This window comes from Amblyomma maculatum, chromosome 1 (genome assembly GCF_055883805.1).
Source record: "Amblyomma maculatum isolate TAMU_Amacu chromosome 1, ASM5588380v1, whole genome shotgun sequence".
Classification (NCBI taxonomy): domain Eukaryota; kingdom Metazoa; phylum Arthropoda; class Arachnida; order Ixodida; family Ixodidae; genus Amblyomma; species Amblyomma maculatum.
Window position 1 is genome coordinate 32,085,957 of NC_139344.1, and position 16,527 is coordinate 32,102,483.

The following is a 16,527-nucleotide window of genomic DNA, read 5'->3' on the forward strand; positions in this document are numbered from 1 at the left end:
CTTGTCCAATATTGCAGTGGCTTATTCTCTTATCCTGTCGTTGATACATCTAGCTGCTAGTCTGGCCTATGTATTTCTTCTCACAGAACAGGGGAACCTGACATACTATCCCCTGGATACATTCTGAATATCTGTTTTGGTGGGCTGTTTTACATCTTAAATTCTCGCTCTCCTTCACTCGCGCACACATACATCTAGATTTGTGGGAAGAAATAGGAATAATTTGAATGACGTGTTTTTTTTTTACCAACCTTCATCAAGTTGTGGGAAAAACCATGGATGAGGGGGCCAGACACCTCTTCTTCCTCTGCATTAATTGACCATTCTCTATCCATTTTCGCTATACTGTGTCGCATTTTTCCCATATAGAACCTACGTTAACTTTATATTGCCCCCGCCTTTGCTGGTGCTCTCGGAAAGGGGAACATTGTTTTCTTCTCATTACATGTGTTTTAAAGGGGTGCACTCCCGACCCGTACCCCTATACATTTCCGGGTCTTCTAAACACGCTATGCTTTTATAAATACTTTCACAATCGGTTCTTGAATATTCTTGGTTACTCTACCACGAGTGACATCACTAGCGCAGTAGGAAGTGAGAAAACTGCATTAAAAATATATGGTTCTATGTATTCCAATCGGATCTGAGCCTTTTAACACCAGTAGGGCCAGCCTCGTGGCAGCAGCTCCACTGTATTTTGCTGACGTCATAGGTCGTAACATGTTGCGCTTTTTTTCGGTACTTCGTGCCGCAAGAGCCATTAAAGCTGCCCTGCTGCATGCGATGTGTTTATAAAGGATCTCAATGGTCTGGAATTAACTTCAGACGCAGCTACCTTAGGCCTTTGCTCTACTGCATGAATTGTGGGCGTTGTGACTCGAAATGACCTGACATAAGACATCATATGATCCGGATTGATCGTGCTTTTCCTATCGCCTGACCGCGGCATTTTGTGGGGGCGCAGGGCACCAGCAAGCCGTCGCACTACCACATCCTCTGGGACGATTCCAACTTCAGTGCGGATGAAGTGCAGAAGTTGACCTATTTACTTTGTCACACCTACGCCCGCTGCGCACGAAGCGTGAGCATCCCGGCGCCGGTATACTACGCTCACCTAGCCGCGTACCGCGCCAAGAACCACGTGATGAGCAAGGTGGACGTGTCCAGCTCGAGCAGCGACTCGTCCGGTAGCAGCGGGCACTCGGTGTCCACCAGCCAATACGTGGAAGCCGTCAAAGTGCTTGACTACCTCCAGACCGCAATGTACTTTGTCTAAGGAATACCGCTGCCAGGTGAGCAAAATTCACTGTTCACCTAATATTCCTGATGCCACCTTGTAAGGTTTTGTGCGGCATGATTGTATTTTTAACGCATGGGACATCAGGCATCGTAGTGCAGGCCCTGGATCAATTTTCAGCTATTTAGGGAAAAGGTGAGAAGGGGGTTCTGTCTAACGTCTAGCGCAGCCAGGATTTCATCCTGGGTCAAGGTACTCGGCTGTCTGTCGTCGAAGCAATGGGTTTCTTTGCAGATCAGCTGTAGGACCAATCATTACAGTGCGTGATTAGGCCAACGCTTCGTCACGAGGATGGTTGAACAAAGGGACAGAAGGAACGGTGCGAACTGACTAGTTGCGCCCAATGACGATTCTATCTTTTGCCATGAAATATAATGCAACCGTCGGTATGTAAGGGGTTTCGACGGTGGTTTTGAAATTTCTGAAAATAAGGCTATATATTTGGTGTAGCATTGCACTTCGTACGGCTCCCGTTTAGATAGGTCATATAACTGCAGCCAACCCCATGCAGAATACCATAACCAGAACCTGGTATTCAGCATTTTAATGTTTTTATGACGTCTTTTTAAAAATGACACTCTGACCAAGCATAGCATGTTATAAATGTTTGCTGCTATGCGCCCTCAGCAATGGCCAAGACATGGAGTGCACATGCAGAGGAACTAAGCATAATGATCCTGTATATTAACATAAAGCACAGCCACAGCATTGCAGTATTACACAGGTACGCATTGGTGGCAGAAACCTGTATTTTGAGTGCCTTAACCGGCAAATTTCTAAAGTCATTTTTCCAGCTCTAAGAAGAAGTGATCAATAATACCATCATTTAAAATTGTTGCTTTTTATTCTGTAAACTCCACAATGTTTCGCTGGTTTCCATGTACCCTTCCCGAAGACACTCCCTGAGCGTGTCACGGGTATATCGACATCAACCTCCTTAGAGCAGCCGTGACGAAGTAACTTATGTTAGTGTAACTATGCAAGCTGCAGCAGCAGAATAAAGATATCTAACATGTGGCTAAGCCCAATGCGGAAGCATAGCCCGCCGCAGTGATTCTGCAATTTTCGTCTTCTACAAGAGCTAAAAGTAACGTTATATGCTTACCCGCAGTGCTATATGTGACATTACAATAGCAAGGCTTACAGTTACATTAAACACAAAACGAAAGCTCTAAATCATAAGCTCCTGATGTATTACAGGAAGTATACAGCATGGATGTTAAATAGTTACTGAACCATGGTAGCATAATTTTGACAACTAGCTGTGCATGTATGTCATGGTTTTCTCAACTACGCCCATCACAAATTACAAAAAAAAAAGCAAAAAACATTATGGTCTGTATAGATGCTGCCAACTGTTCACAAGAAACACTGCCCCTGATTTAGGGGGAGGGTATTGGAGGCTGAATAAACTGTCCCTGTCCAAGGACAGCCTATAATTTTCCCCTGTGTAATACGGGGACAAAAGTATGTGAACCACATAAACTGCAATCAGAGCGCATAACTTTCGCATCGACCATGAGTCTCGGACCATACTTGTCGATGTGAAAGTTGAGAGAGAGAGAGAGAAATAACATTTATTGCCACCCGTCGAAAGGTTGGCCAGGAACCGAGACTCCGCTCTGTCCCAGCCATGTCCTCCCCCTCAGCCGTGGACCTGGATCTCTTGGATCTGAGCAGCGGTCAGGGCGAGACGGATGACTTCTCGTCCCTTTCTCGTCCTGTTTGAGAAATAGTGCCTACCAGGACTCATCTGTTCTATCAGGTTCCCCAAATCTAGGACACTTCCATATTATGTGGATCATGTCCGCTATGCCATCGCAACGTTTGCACTCGGGGCTAAAAATTTCCGGGCGCCACTTGCTGTAAAGCTGGGGGTTCGGGAATACTCCAGTTTGTAGCTTACTTCCTCGCTTTTGTTGAGTTGCTTACACGCTTTTCGAAATATTGACCTGCCTACTTTGTAATGCTTAAGGATATCTTGGTGGGTATTAAGGTCATCATCGAACTGTAGGCGCCTTCATCGCGCCAGGGGTACGGGGTTGTAATTATAATTTTGACCTGTTGTTGGGTTAGTGCTAGCGCAATGGCACCTCTTCCGCCTCCGTTGCGGTCGATTGTCGGGTGCTGCAGCAAACTACCGAGTCCCCGTTTTCTCTAGTTGCTACTGAAACACGTCCCGTACCGTCCGCGCATTATGCGACATCTGTATAAAAGCCCTCAAAAGGGGCTTGCAGCGGTAGTTCTTTTATGTGTGCTTGATAAATAAGATCACAATTCGTTTACATCGCGATTCTTTGTCGGGTGCTGCAGCAAACTACCGAGTCCCCGTTTTCTCTAGTTGCTACTGAAACACGTCCCGTACCGTCCGGGCATTATGCGACATGTGTATAAAAGCCCTCAAAAGGGGCTTGCAGCGGTAGTTCTTTTGTGTGTGCTAGATAAATAAGATCACAATTCGTTTACATCGCGATTCTACTCCAAAATCTCCAGGCGTACAGTCCAGAGACTTTCGCCCCATAGTATAAGCCACCATTTAAGTAAGAGATTGGTAATAAGTGTATAAAAGACATGAGCGCTGTGTAACAGCCATATCTATAAAAATGGTATTGACGTTAGAATACTGCCTTAGGACCTAGGGCATTACAAATGCAAGAGTTAGTGTCCGCTGGGCCTCATTTGAACGAGAAAAAAAAAAGGGGGGGGGGGGACATTACAAAGCTACCTCAACTAATAGCACATGTTTTTTGTGATATTAAGCCTCAGTTAGCATTAAAGATATCGCGTACAGTTTTGTGGAACATTTGGGAACCCTTTGCTGCTTTCTTGCAGGATTGGACAGAAGAGCTCACCATCTTCAGAAAGGCATGTTATATAGAAATGAAAATAGTGAATTTACTGCATCTGGACACAACAACTTGCACTATGAGAGGAAAATGAAATTAAAACTTTATACAGGAATGTACATATATACAACAGGTGAAAAAACGAGCATGATACCATGGAACTGGCTAAATTTTATGGCATAGCCAAAGAGGCAAGAGATCAAAATCTAGCTGAGAACTGGTTCTCCTGGCCACAGGGCCAGTTTCATTAACTTCGGGACCAGGCCAACATTTCTCATCTTCCAGTAACAACGAACTCACACATGACTGGTTTACAAACATTTTGGCATGTTTTTTTTTTTTTTTTTTTTCATTTCCGTAAGGTTCCTCACCGTCTCCTTAAAACATACAATGCAAAAGGGACAACAGATTCGTCTCACAACAAACAGAATTTAGAGAATGGACCTCGAAATGATTAGCTCACTCAGTCACATGCCGCACACCATGCCTTCACAGTGTTATACGAACTCTCTCTCTCTCCTGAAAAAAAAAAGAAAACAAATTAAAACGCATCAAAACAGAGTTGCGCGTGCGCAACCATTGCGCTAAGCTTGCACCTTTCGCGGCTCCTTTTACAGGACAGTCATCGGTGTCTGAGTCAGCACCACAGCGGACGACATCAGAAAAGCCAAACCGCATCCTCCCGCTCCGCATCTTACCGTCACTGTTACACACGTGCCCTGACATCCGTTCAACGCCGCCGTCTCCCACCATTGTTGGCACCCAGGTTGGAATCGTCACCGAGACCCACTCAGTGCGCCTGCATCGAATATTTGTCACATTTATGAGCTCCCCATCAAGGAAGAGGCCTTACACCCTTCAGCCTGGCAGCGTTTGTATTTTGAACGATATGCCGCCCTTCCAAATGAGGCGCTCGTTTTCAAGCTGCGCAGCATCTGTGCGATGGGCCAGTCGGCGTACTACGGGGGCGTTGGTGTATATTCTTTGTAAAGGTCCCTAAAAAAACAGCCGCCTGCATGACGCAGTGACGCGAACAAACTGCCTGTCCCTGCGTCTTCGAGCGCGACCGCAGTCCTCAGAAGAAGGGACTGCTTTCCCTCTCTGCATACGCTTCTTTTAAGCCGGGCCCCGCTGTAGCTGCCCATCTGCGCGCGTCTTCCCGACTCCTGTCCGAGGACAAGTGGGAGACGGCCGCACCTGGGCGTGACCCAAAAAGAGTAGACGGTCCTAATGGTGCCTAGTATACCCACCGATCCCTTACAAAAATCATTAAAGGGGTGAAAACAACACATCAGATAACGCTACAAAGTTTCTAAGTGCAAAGTCTACAACTCTAATTCATATAAATATGTGTACATCTCTGCACATCAACTAAACAGAAACAATGCTTAGTAAACTAGTGATTGAGTGTCTGACAACAATATTAAAAGGGGATAAGGACTACGGGGGGCTATGATTATTAGTACCATTTCGCCTGTAAACTACACTACCATACTTGCTGCAAGTTTAAAATCAGATTCGCACCTGTCCCACCCACAGCAATGGAACACACACCTGACTCAAGTCTGCAGAGAAAGAGCAAGCTAGACTATTACAGACGCACCCTTGGTTGTTTGTCTCGCATTTCTGAGGGTGAAGAATCTGACTTTTCAGTAGCATGTATATGAATACGGATCTTATGACATTGAATACATCTGATTTTCTGGAGTGGCTTTTTCTTTGCTGGCCACATATGAGGTACCCTATGATTTATCCAACTTGGTCTAGCCTCATTCTATGAATAACAGAGCTGTAGCATATTACACAGTCGCTTACTTAGGCTGAGCTCACGAGTGCGTGGCATGCGCTTTTCGAGACTGCGTCCATCGCAGCCGCTCATCTAGTGAAGAGGCAGACAGCGTGAAGTAGCAGCCTTTAGTCCCTCTACCGCCACTGGGGTCCCGAACTAGGGACCCCTAGTGTTTGTCAAGACAGGTCCCCTCAAGGTCAGCTAGTGCGTAACCTCATGTATTTGTATCAGATATAAGTATTTTCCCCTACCACCCTCGATACGCAGCTGCGCATCACAGCAGATGGGAAGCAACAGCTCCTGGTCCCTTCTACGCATGAGCCACTTTGCCTTGATGCTGCCTGAGCACCGTAGTAAAGAGGCAGCCGACATCAAGCAGCAGCTCATGGTACCTTAACAAATGAGCCATTGTGCTTCGATGTGAGGGTACGCACCATAGCAAATATACAGACGACGTCACACAGCAGCTCCTGGCCCCTGTATGCATAAGCCACTTTGCCCCAATACGCTCCTGCGTACCTGAGCGAATAGGCAGACAACGTGAAGCTGCAGCTCCTGGCCCCTCCATGCACAAGCCACTTAGCCTCAATGCACGGCTGTGCAACCGTAGTAAAGAGGCAAAGGATGTTAAGCAGCAGCTCCTGGTCCCTCTACACATAAGCCATTTTGCCTCGATGCGCATATGGGAACCGTAACAAGCAGTCAGATGTAACACAGAAGCTCCTGGTTCCTCTGCACAAAGGCCACTTTGCCTCTATGCGCGTCTGCACACCGTGAAACTGGAGCTGCTGATCTCTCTACGCACAAGCCACTTAGCCTTGATGCACGGCTGTGACGGATGCAGTGCCACACATTCCCAATCAAGTTAGAAGTGGACGACCATACAAACTTAAAATACTAGATTTTTACTTCAAGGGATAATGCCAAATTGTAACATGGTGGACAAGGTGAAAATAATTTGCTGTATAAGGATTGCGTAAGCCAGTTCTCCCCCCTCATGTAAACCAGCTAGAGACATTACTGTCCAAGGGAAGTCTTGTGTGTTTAAAATCATGATGCTCAAACAACTTCAACATTGACAATCATGATTCAATATTAATAATATAAATAATGATACGTACAATACTCACTTTTAGCCATACCAAAGAAATGAGAATGCAAATGGATTTTGCTGTTGTTTCCCCATGGATGACAGTTTAGCCAAAGGAAGTTTTGTCCACATGCACAAAGTGCTGCTTCATGTTGGCCTGCGAAATCGGCTGCATCAAATGGCATCTGAGACAATTCAATGAAGTCACATGCTATTCTTCAACGAGAAATGCATTGCCATACAGAAGCAGAACACGAATACTTTCACAACACACTAAAAGCGCCAACTGAAGAGCTGTTTTTAGGATGACTAGGCAGTGGTGTCGTAAGGGGGGTGCGGGGGGTGTGGTCCGCACCACGTGCAGGGTTCAGGGTTTGCAGCTGGGCAGTGAGAGAAAGTTAAGGGGGGGTGAAATGAATGATTGTGTAAAGACGCAAAAAGGCGCGCATTGGTGCCCCTGACACACTGACTGGCAAGTGTGATCTCGAAGAACGAATTGTTCTGTTCTGAGCGCTTGAAAAACACATGCCGTAGTTTATACCAGAGACTGCACGCCATTTTGACTTAGGAGCGGGCCTGTGTACGGCACATCGGAAACCCCTGCGCGGGAGCGTGTTAAACGCTACGCCGCCGCATCGTCTGTTTTTGTGTATGTGCAGTCCCCGCTCCCTTCCCAAGCGGGGGACTGTTTCGGTGCTTAAAATGCGCAAGGGGTGCCAGACCGCGTGCCTCCGCACCGGGTGCGGGCGCCCCTAGCGACGCCACTGTGACTAGGTACAGGTTTTTGCTCTAGCAAGCCAAATGTTAGCCTTCAATAAGAGAAGAATTACCATACAGAAACAGAACACAAAAACTTTCACAACACACTAAAAGTATCAATGCATAACTGCTTGTAAGATGACCAGGTACAGGTTTCTACTGTAGCCCACATCATGTGCCCAGCAGCTATCAGATGTCTTCAATGTGAACATGATGCCATAGATTCAATTTATGGCTATCGCTGTATTAACAAGCATGGGTTTAGAGCTTCTTCAATATGATAATCTAAGAGCATGATAAGAACTTTTAGTGCGAGACATAAGCTCAGTATCATGAACTATAAGGTACTGCATGGCTCTTGTGTAGCTTTGGCATTATCTCGCTGTCAATAATGCAGTAAAGTTCTGAGGAGCCTTTGGATATCTGTAAGAATACAGCAAATAACACTTTTATTTTCATCTTACTTTTGCGTAGCTCTTTTTTTTTTATAGCCTGTGGCTTGCATATCCTGCCAGTATGCTTGTTTTAAGTACAAGGCGTTGCAGTCACCAGAGCTCACTGCCCAACTGTGTCATGGTGGCCGTATGTCAAATTCATGCCTGAACAGCGCAGCACGACGGGTCAAGAAAAAAGACAAGCACAGATTTTTTTTTTCTCTTAATTCCTTCTTGTCCAGTTGTTCTGCGCTATAACATATGCATAACCATGCCCATTGGCTCATTTAAAATTTTTTTTTGGGTAGGTTCGGTTTCGTTTTTTTTTAGCTTGCTGCTTGCTGCGTCTACTCAGCATACGATTAAAGTTTCATCTATAGTTTCACCGAAGCATAACGATTAGAAAATGTTTTATGGTCATTGGACTTTTCGCCAAAAACGTTAGAGGAAAGAATTGAATAATGAAACATGTGGAAAGTAAAAAAAAAAAAAAAAAGGTTTGTAATGAAAAGCTTTCTATCGCATCGATTCGCTCTGGTATGATATAATGCAGGTTCGACGGCATTACTCATTTATACGCAGGTCAGACGAACACGACGACTACAAACCATTTCATAGCTGTGTAAAAGCGAATCCAGTGGCGGATGTACGGGGGCGAACAGATTCGACCATCCGCGCGCGTACGTACGTTGGAACTCCGGCGGAAGTCCGTCGTACATCAGTGGCCGTCTGGGAAAAGAACTGATTTGGAAGCATTCCAAATATTGCCGTCACTCAGCATGAATGCATTATGCGATACCATGGACATTACTGTGAAGGAACCTCTGTGCTTAGGAAGTTTCAATGGTATGCGTACACTTCCTCTGCTCCCAATCTGCATTCATGGAGGCTTTGCTCCCCTCTTTACATCCACGTATTGTTTCACGTATACGTACTGCTGTCTACGGAACACCCTAGTTCTTACCAGAGGACTACAAGAGAAGTTTTCAGGAGATCGTTGAAATCAGTTATAAAGATGGAGGTGCGCGGTTGTTTAATATGTAGAAACCTTGCAGAAGATAACCATGTAGCTGCTGTGCGCAAAAAATGTGGTGTTGGCGTGGCCGCCATGAACAGCACGCCGGAGCACGTTGTGGCACGCCGGGACGGCGGCTCTCGAACAGTGACAAGCACGCAGCCACGGAGCGAGTTTGAGAGACCAGTGTATTCGGTGCACAGCGTCTAAATAGGTACGGCACCACTAACTCAGAGCACCCTGAGGCGAGTACACTTTGGTTTCGAAACCGAAACCGAAACCCACGACATAACACTGTTGTCCCCCAATAAAGAACTCCAGCTATTTGCACCGCGAAATAAGCGTGTTCCTTCGTCTTCCTGACGTCTTCACTTCTAAATAAACGAAAACGAACAGCGCAGCGTAGTTAGTGTATATTAGACCACACACGCGTGGGTACCTCCGCCGTAATATTAAGTGAACGGCGACATTGGCGGCCCACTACAGCAATCGCACGAGTGAATTCTTTCGAACCGACACAATTCTTGCTCATTTATGTCGAATGCAGTGGTTATGAGCGCGCGATCATGCAGCTCTCGTGAAAAAAAAAAATGAAATGGGATAGCGCGCTTGTTTTGAGCCGGCGTGGACTTCTGTCCTCCGATAGACAGCTGCAGCTATTTCGACTGTGAAATAAACGTGCTCCTTCGTATTGCTACCGTCTTCCACCTCTAAAAAAAAACAAAAAAAAAAAAACGACGAGCTCAGTGAAGTATATATTAAGCTCCACACGCGTGGGTACCTCTGCCGTAGTATGAAGCAACGGCGACATTGGCGGCCCACTACTGCAGACACACGAGTGCAGCATTTTCCCCCGTCGGCCGACCACATACTGTTAAGAAGGATGAAGGGGTTTTACATCCCGACTGCGTAATGCGTCACCACTGCATGCATTAGGGAGGCGACCCTCCGCGGGCGTGAGACAGAAGACTAGCAAGTTTTTCCCGGTAGCTTCAGCCGCGGTGTTAGTATGTCATCAGCCCTGGTTGAACGTTAAACGTTGCTTGCTACGTCCAAAGGGTGTTATCTGTGTCAAACAGTCAGTATTTCGTTGTGCTGGTTGTGGCAGAGCTTTACAGTAAGGCGAAGACTCCTTGCTCGATGAGAAACTGATTTCTCTGGCTAATTTATGTGGAATGCAGTGCTTAAGCGCTCGACAATACAGTTTTCTTGAGAAAAAAAAACTAAAAAAACTTCGGTAGTGCGCTTGTTTTGAGCCAGCGTGGTCTCTTTTCACCAGATAGTCAGTTCCCTGAGTCTTTGCGCCTAGAAAACGAAGAGCGCAGTGTAGTGTATATTAAGCCACACATGCATGGGGACCTCTGCCATAATATGAAGCGAACAGCGACATTAGCGGCCCATAACTGCGAAGACATGACTGCAGTATTTGGACCCGACACTTTTCTTGCTCCTTTATGTCGAATGCAGTTTTCGTGTAAACAATGAAATGCGATAGGCAACCTTGGTTGCCTAGGCGGCGCAGTAATTGTTACACAGCACGCCTCAAACATGCTGCTGTTAGCCGCTTGGTTCGCTATAAAAGACCGACCATATTCTCCCACCTTACAGATATACTTATGGCAGAACACGATCCTTACTAGGCCGCTCTGGATGTAGCCCAGTTGTCTGCGGCACGCCATGCAGGGGTTCGGCAGTGCGTGCAATCTCATCCCTGTAAACGCATGCAGGTGGCGCGAGAACACCCTATGGGAGTGCTGATAAAGTACTTGCTCTTCTCGCTAGGATATATGTGTTATGGCGCGGCAATCGTTACAGCAAACTCCATTGCAGGTTCCCTATAGCGCGCTTCTTTTGAGCTATCGTGGCTCCTGTCCCCAGATAGCTGTTTCGACTGCGAAATAAACGTGTCCCTTCGTCTTCCTTGCGTCTTCCACCTCTAAAAAAAATAAATAATAAAACGAATAAAAACAACGCAGTTTAGCGTATATTAAGCCCCGCACGCTTGGGTACCTCTGCTGTAATATTAAGCGAACGGCGACATTGGCGGCCCACTATTGTGAACAAGCGAGACCGACAATTCTGGAGAAGACGAGCATTTTTAGGCCAGTTGAGTCAACGTCGCTGCCGGGTGCTGAGAAGGAGGGTTAAGCCGATGTGTGCATGGTCACGCGCTCTCCTCGCAAGAAGAAAGGCGTTTCTGGAATGTGGTGGAACGTTCGACGCAGACGCAGCGCGTGCTTCCTTCGCGCCGCGCTGGCTTAATAACAATGTGCGCCGATTTCGTGACAGTCGTTCAGTATTTCCTTAGTCGTGGGCATATTAATCTTTAGGCCTACCTTTCTGCTTCTCCTGTCTAGATCATTTATCATTAGTTGCAGTTGGTCCCCTGAGTTACTTAACAGCGCAATGCCATCAGCGAATCGCAGATTACTGAGACATTTTCCATCGCCCCGATACCGAATCGCTCTCATCCAATGCCTTTGAATACACTCTCTAAGTAAGCTGTAAATAGCACTGGTGAGATTGTGTCTCCTTGCCTAACACCTTTCTTAATTGAAATTTTATCACTTTCTTTATGCAAAACTGTGGTTCCTGTGCAGCCACTTTAGATATATTCCAGTGCTTGAACACATGGCTAATCTACACCCTGATCTCGCTATGCCTGCATGGCCGCTGAGATTTAGACCGAGCCAAATGCTGATGTGTATACTGAATGTAGTGATCTGCTGAAATTTTTTTTTTTCAACAATAGAGAACACCGACCTTATGGGGAGGATCAATTCGTGAGGAGTCATATGCTGGAGGGGGCAGAAGATCGCTTCGCAGCCTGGGGTCATGGCACTTTTTAAACACAGGAACGGACTTACGATGGGAAGTTAGGGATAGTAACTGAAATGCTTACTCCATAGCCGTTATGCTAGCGGTGCGGATATAGTTCAGAAGGATGAAGTGAATATTTTATGAAGAATTATTCGAGGTTTACAACGAGGGGTATTTAACTAAAAGAAGCGGTCTGGAGACGCTATAGGCCAACTGATGGGAACGTTTACGTGATTGCACCAATCCGAAAGCAAAAATAGGCAGCAGATAAAAGAAGCATCTCCACAGCTCGATCGGCCATAATGCTTGCTCCGAAGGTTTGCTTCGCGTGATGCGGTGCATCTAAGCACAAAACGCTCTCTTCAGCAACAGCATGACCGGTGCGTATGCTCATTCCCTCTCCCGATGTCCGCTCTGCTTCGCTTCGGCGACGCGCGCCTGGGGATCGACGCTAACGCTATATTTTAAAAAATATGGAAGGCTGTGCGTTATCGTGACGATTTTCTGCTGGTGTCTTCGCTTCTATCAAGGTGCATGTGCTCGAAAGCTCCCACATCAGGAGTTCTATGAATTTAATTTCGATGCCATATTGGAAGCCGTTTTCGAACCTTGTCGGCCCAAGAAATGTAGGTACGACATGAGCACAGGTCTTTTACATGCCCCACCTGGCAACACCGGTATTGTTCAGGAAGTGTAAATGTTCATCCCCAAATGGGGGTTGCAACAGCGCGAGCAATTTGTCACCAGCCTTCTCTGGGCTCCATGCACCGAGCGCAATAGCCCTGGCAATCGTGTTTGAGTTATCCGAAGAAATTTGCTTCTGCTTGGCCTGTTCTATTTAAACTAAGCCACCGAGATCGGGAGAGGGGAGTGCCCTATCATAATTTTCACCACCTGTATACCGCTTGCTTGGAACAAGCAGGTAAACATTGCAAAACATATGCTCAAGTGTTTTAACGCAGTACATTACCTGGCATTGTCCTGCCAGTGGTACTATTAGTAGTATATACTTTTGATGGTTGAAGTTGAAAGTTTATTTTCGAATAAAAAAACAACGCACAAGAATATACAGCGAGAGGTCCGGTACAAGACCGCAGGTGGGACCTCCCATGGTAACAGATTTCGATGGGCACCATACAGAATAATATTATAAGAAAATTTATGAAGCAACACTGAAAATAAATAACGAAATACATAGTAAAGAGTGCATTGCCGACAGATTTAGGTACAAAAATAGAATACAGAAGAAAGTACAAAAACACTTACGAATTCCGCGGCATGAAAGATAAATAAAGAAATCACAAATTACGAAGAAATGTTTTTAATTTCAACTTGAACAAAGAAAGTGTATTACTTTTCTTAAATCGAAATTCAAAGAATTAAAAAACGATATGGATGAAAATTGAAGGCCTTTTTTCCGGTAGTTAACGCTGACCTTAGGTAGTAGAAAATTATTACGTAGAGCGAACCGTGTAACGCTGTTGTTTTTGATCGTGCCGGGAGGAAGAATGCTAAATGGGAACTGATGGTGAAGAATCTTAAAGAATAGAATATCGATATTATAAAGATAAAGAGCCGAGAGGTGTTATTCATGAACAATTAAATTCATGAACAAAATGTGCGACGGTGACATTCGAGGGAAGGGGGCTATGATGCGTATGGCTTGCTTTTGCAGTTTTATTAATGGCCAAAGATGAACATGATAGGCGTTACCCCAGGATGAAATGCCGTAGTTTATGTGGCTGTAGGCGAAAGCGTAGTAAAGTTATGGTAACGTGTGGATTGGGAAAAAGGATCGGGCTTGGGTTAGTGCACATATCCCAAATGAAATTTTCTTGCAAGTTTCAGCTATATGATAATGGAATTTAGGTGAGGACCAATAACAACACCTAGAAACGAAATTCGGTCTTGCGATGCGATGGCAGTGGAACTGATGTATAACAGCGGTGAGACGGGCAATGGCTTCTGAGGGGGATGGAAAATCTGAAAAATCTGAAAGCAAGTCTTAGTAACAATCACTGTTAGACGGTTAATATGGCACCGATGCTCCAGAGATTTTCATTTTGAAGGTTAGATATGAGCTGGTAAATGTCATGGTCCGATGTTATCATAGTAGAGTCATCTGCGTGTAATATACTATTACAATGCCTAAAACAGGATGGTAAATCGTTAATATAGAGTAGAAACAATACAGGGCCTAGAATAGAACCCTGTGGAACCCCAATGTTAGTGAGAGCTTTATAGTATGCATGGTTATTCATACAGACTATGTGCTCTCGGTCCCGAAGAAAGCTCTTCAAAAGCATTAGTGGAGGTCCTGAAATGCCGTACGACTCCAGTTTCTGAAACAAGATGGAGTCATCGATGGAATCAAATGCTTTGCTGAAATCAATGAAAATTGCGCTTGAAAACTTTCCTTTATCGATAGCAAGCCTGATATAATCTATGAGACAAGCTATAGCAGTATCTGTAGATAGTCCGCCTCGAAAAACGTCTTGAGTATCAGTGCATATGTTATATTTTTCAACATATCCTAACAGCCTTATTTCAAATAATTTTTCTTCTTTGAACACCGGTATTATTTTCGCTATCTTGAGCTGCCGTGGATAACAACCAATTAGAAAAACAAGATTGAAGATGTGGCTGAGAGCAGGTGCGAGCATAGATCGGATAATGTTCACGTGTTTTCCATGGATGTTGTCAATGCCGGGACAGGTCGTCTTTAGGTTATTAATTAGGATATAATTTCTTCTCGGCAAGTGGGGTAAGAAAAAAGGAAAGGGGGCAGCGGTCAAGAAAAGGTGTGCACGACGAAGAGAAAGGATAATGAGGTGAGTTAAAAGATAATTACAAAATGTGTTCGCAATTACTTCAGGATTAGTTAAAAGAACCCCATCGTGGAAAATCGATTTAACTACATTGGGGGATTTTCCAATGCTCAAAACTTCATCGAAAAGCTGCCATTTCGTTTAGAACTACTAGATTGCTTGGATAATTGGTGTTCATAATAGCTTCGTTTAGTTGTCTTTAGAAGAGATGATAGTATACTAGAATAGCTGATGTATCGTGATTTAAGACGAAGATTAAATGGCTTGCGTTCCGTTTTCTTATACATGTCCGCAGTGTGTTTAAGAGAGCAGTAGTTATCCATGGGGAAAGAGGGGCGTCATATTTTCGCGAGGAGGAACGAGGTGACGAGCAAATAATTGCTAATACGATTATAGTCGACAGCTCGTGAAGAGCCACTTCTCGATTCGAGATACCCAAAATGAATGAAAGATCGGTGTTAGATATGGTTTCAATCAATTTATCACTATTGAAAACTAATTTCTGTGTAGACTTGTGGGTAAAACCATGAGATGATAGTGCGTAAAGAAATACCGGAAAATCATCAGTAATATCACACTCTAACAAGTCTTTATCAAGGGAAGATAGCCGTGTTTCAAAAAATGATATTATGGAAAATTGATGTTGAATGGAAGTAAGCAAAGCAGTTATGCTATCGTAATTCTTCCGTAAACTACGGGCATTGATGTGGATGGCAGATAGACCGCTTGATTCGGACAGGATCGAGGAAGCGTCTTTCGGCGAAAATGAAGCCATGATGGTTTGAAAAAGTATAGAAAGTCAGCAGCGGTAGGATTGTTCATTCCCGGAAAATGGTTAGATCGTCCTTACTTATGCCATAGATCGTGCTGTTCTGCTCCTTCCTAGCCAGAATAGCGCCGTTTGATGTCCACAAGAAGGACCACTTTTTTTCCTTCTTGAGCTTATGCGCCTTTGAAAAAAGGTCTTTGTTGTCCGGGGAAAGATACTCACTGACATAAACCGGAGCATCGTACGCTTCAGGAGAACCCAGGCATGTCATGGTAGGTGGAGTTTTCCTAACCTTGGCAAGGAATTCCGTCTTCTTGTTTCGCGAGAGGAAACAACCAATTATATATATTTTTTTTTTCATTCTTGTTAGGGGTGGGAACTCTGTGCACTGTACATACATCCTCTAAGTTCCCGGACAGTCAATCTCACTGCCGGGAGCCTCCACGATCTTGGTGAAATCCTCGCCCTGCGTCACCGGGACACCTCTGATTTCAAGGTTGTTCAGGCGTGAATATTGTTCCAGGTGTGCAACCTTGCGCACGAGGACCTCATTGCTCTCCAAGAGTCTCTTTTTCTCGGCAGCAATATCGGCTTTCCGATACTTTATGGTTTCAAACTCATCGCACATTAATTCTAGAGATTTTTACAACTCAACGACCTCATTTTGAAGTTCCTTGATGACATCACCACCACATAAGGCCACGGAAGATTTCACAGTAACAAGAGCATCAGTGAGTGTTTGAAGTTTTGCTTCAAAAGACAATTTAAGTACATCTAGTTCCTTAGCGACAACAGCAACAGTTGGAGCCATAACGCAAGGACCGATCTGAGACAAGCAGCCCAAAATTGGTATGTGCTGAAAAGGGGGTACAAACATATG

The 16,527-nt window shown here is 45.0% G+C and overlaps 1 pseudogene; it reads left to right on the forward strand.

Moving 5' to 3' along the window:
• LOC146202084 (protein argonaute-2-like) overlaps nucleotides 1-1,276 on the forward strand; it is a 36,718-nt pseudogene extending 35,442 nt beyond the window's left edge.
• Nucleotides 1,277-16,527: the final 15,251 nt, after the last annotated feature.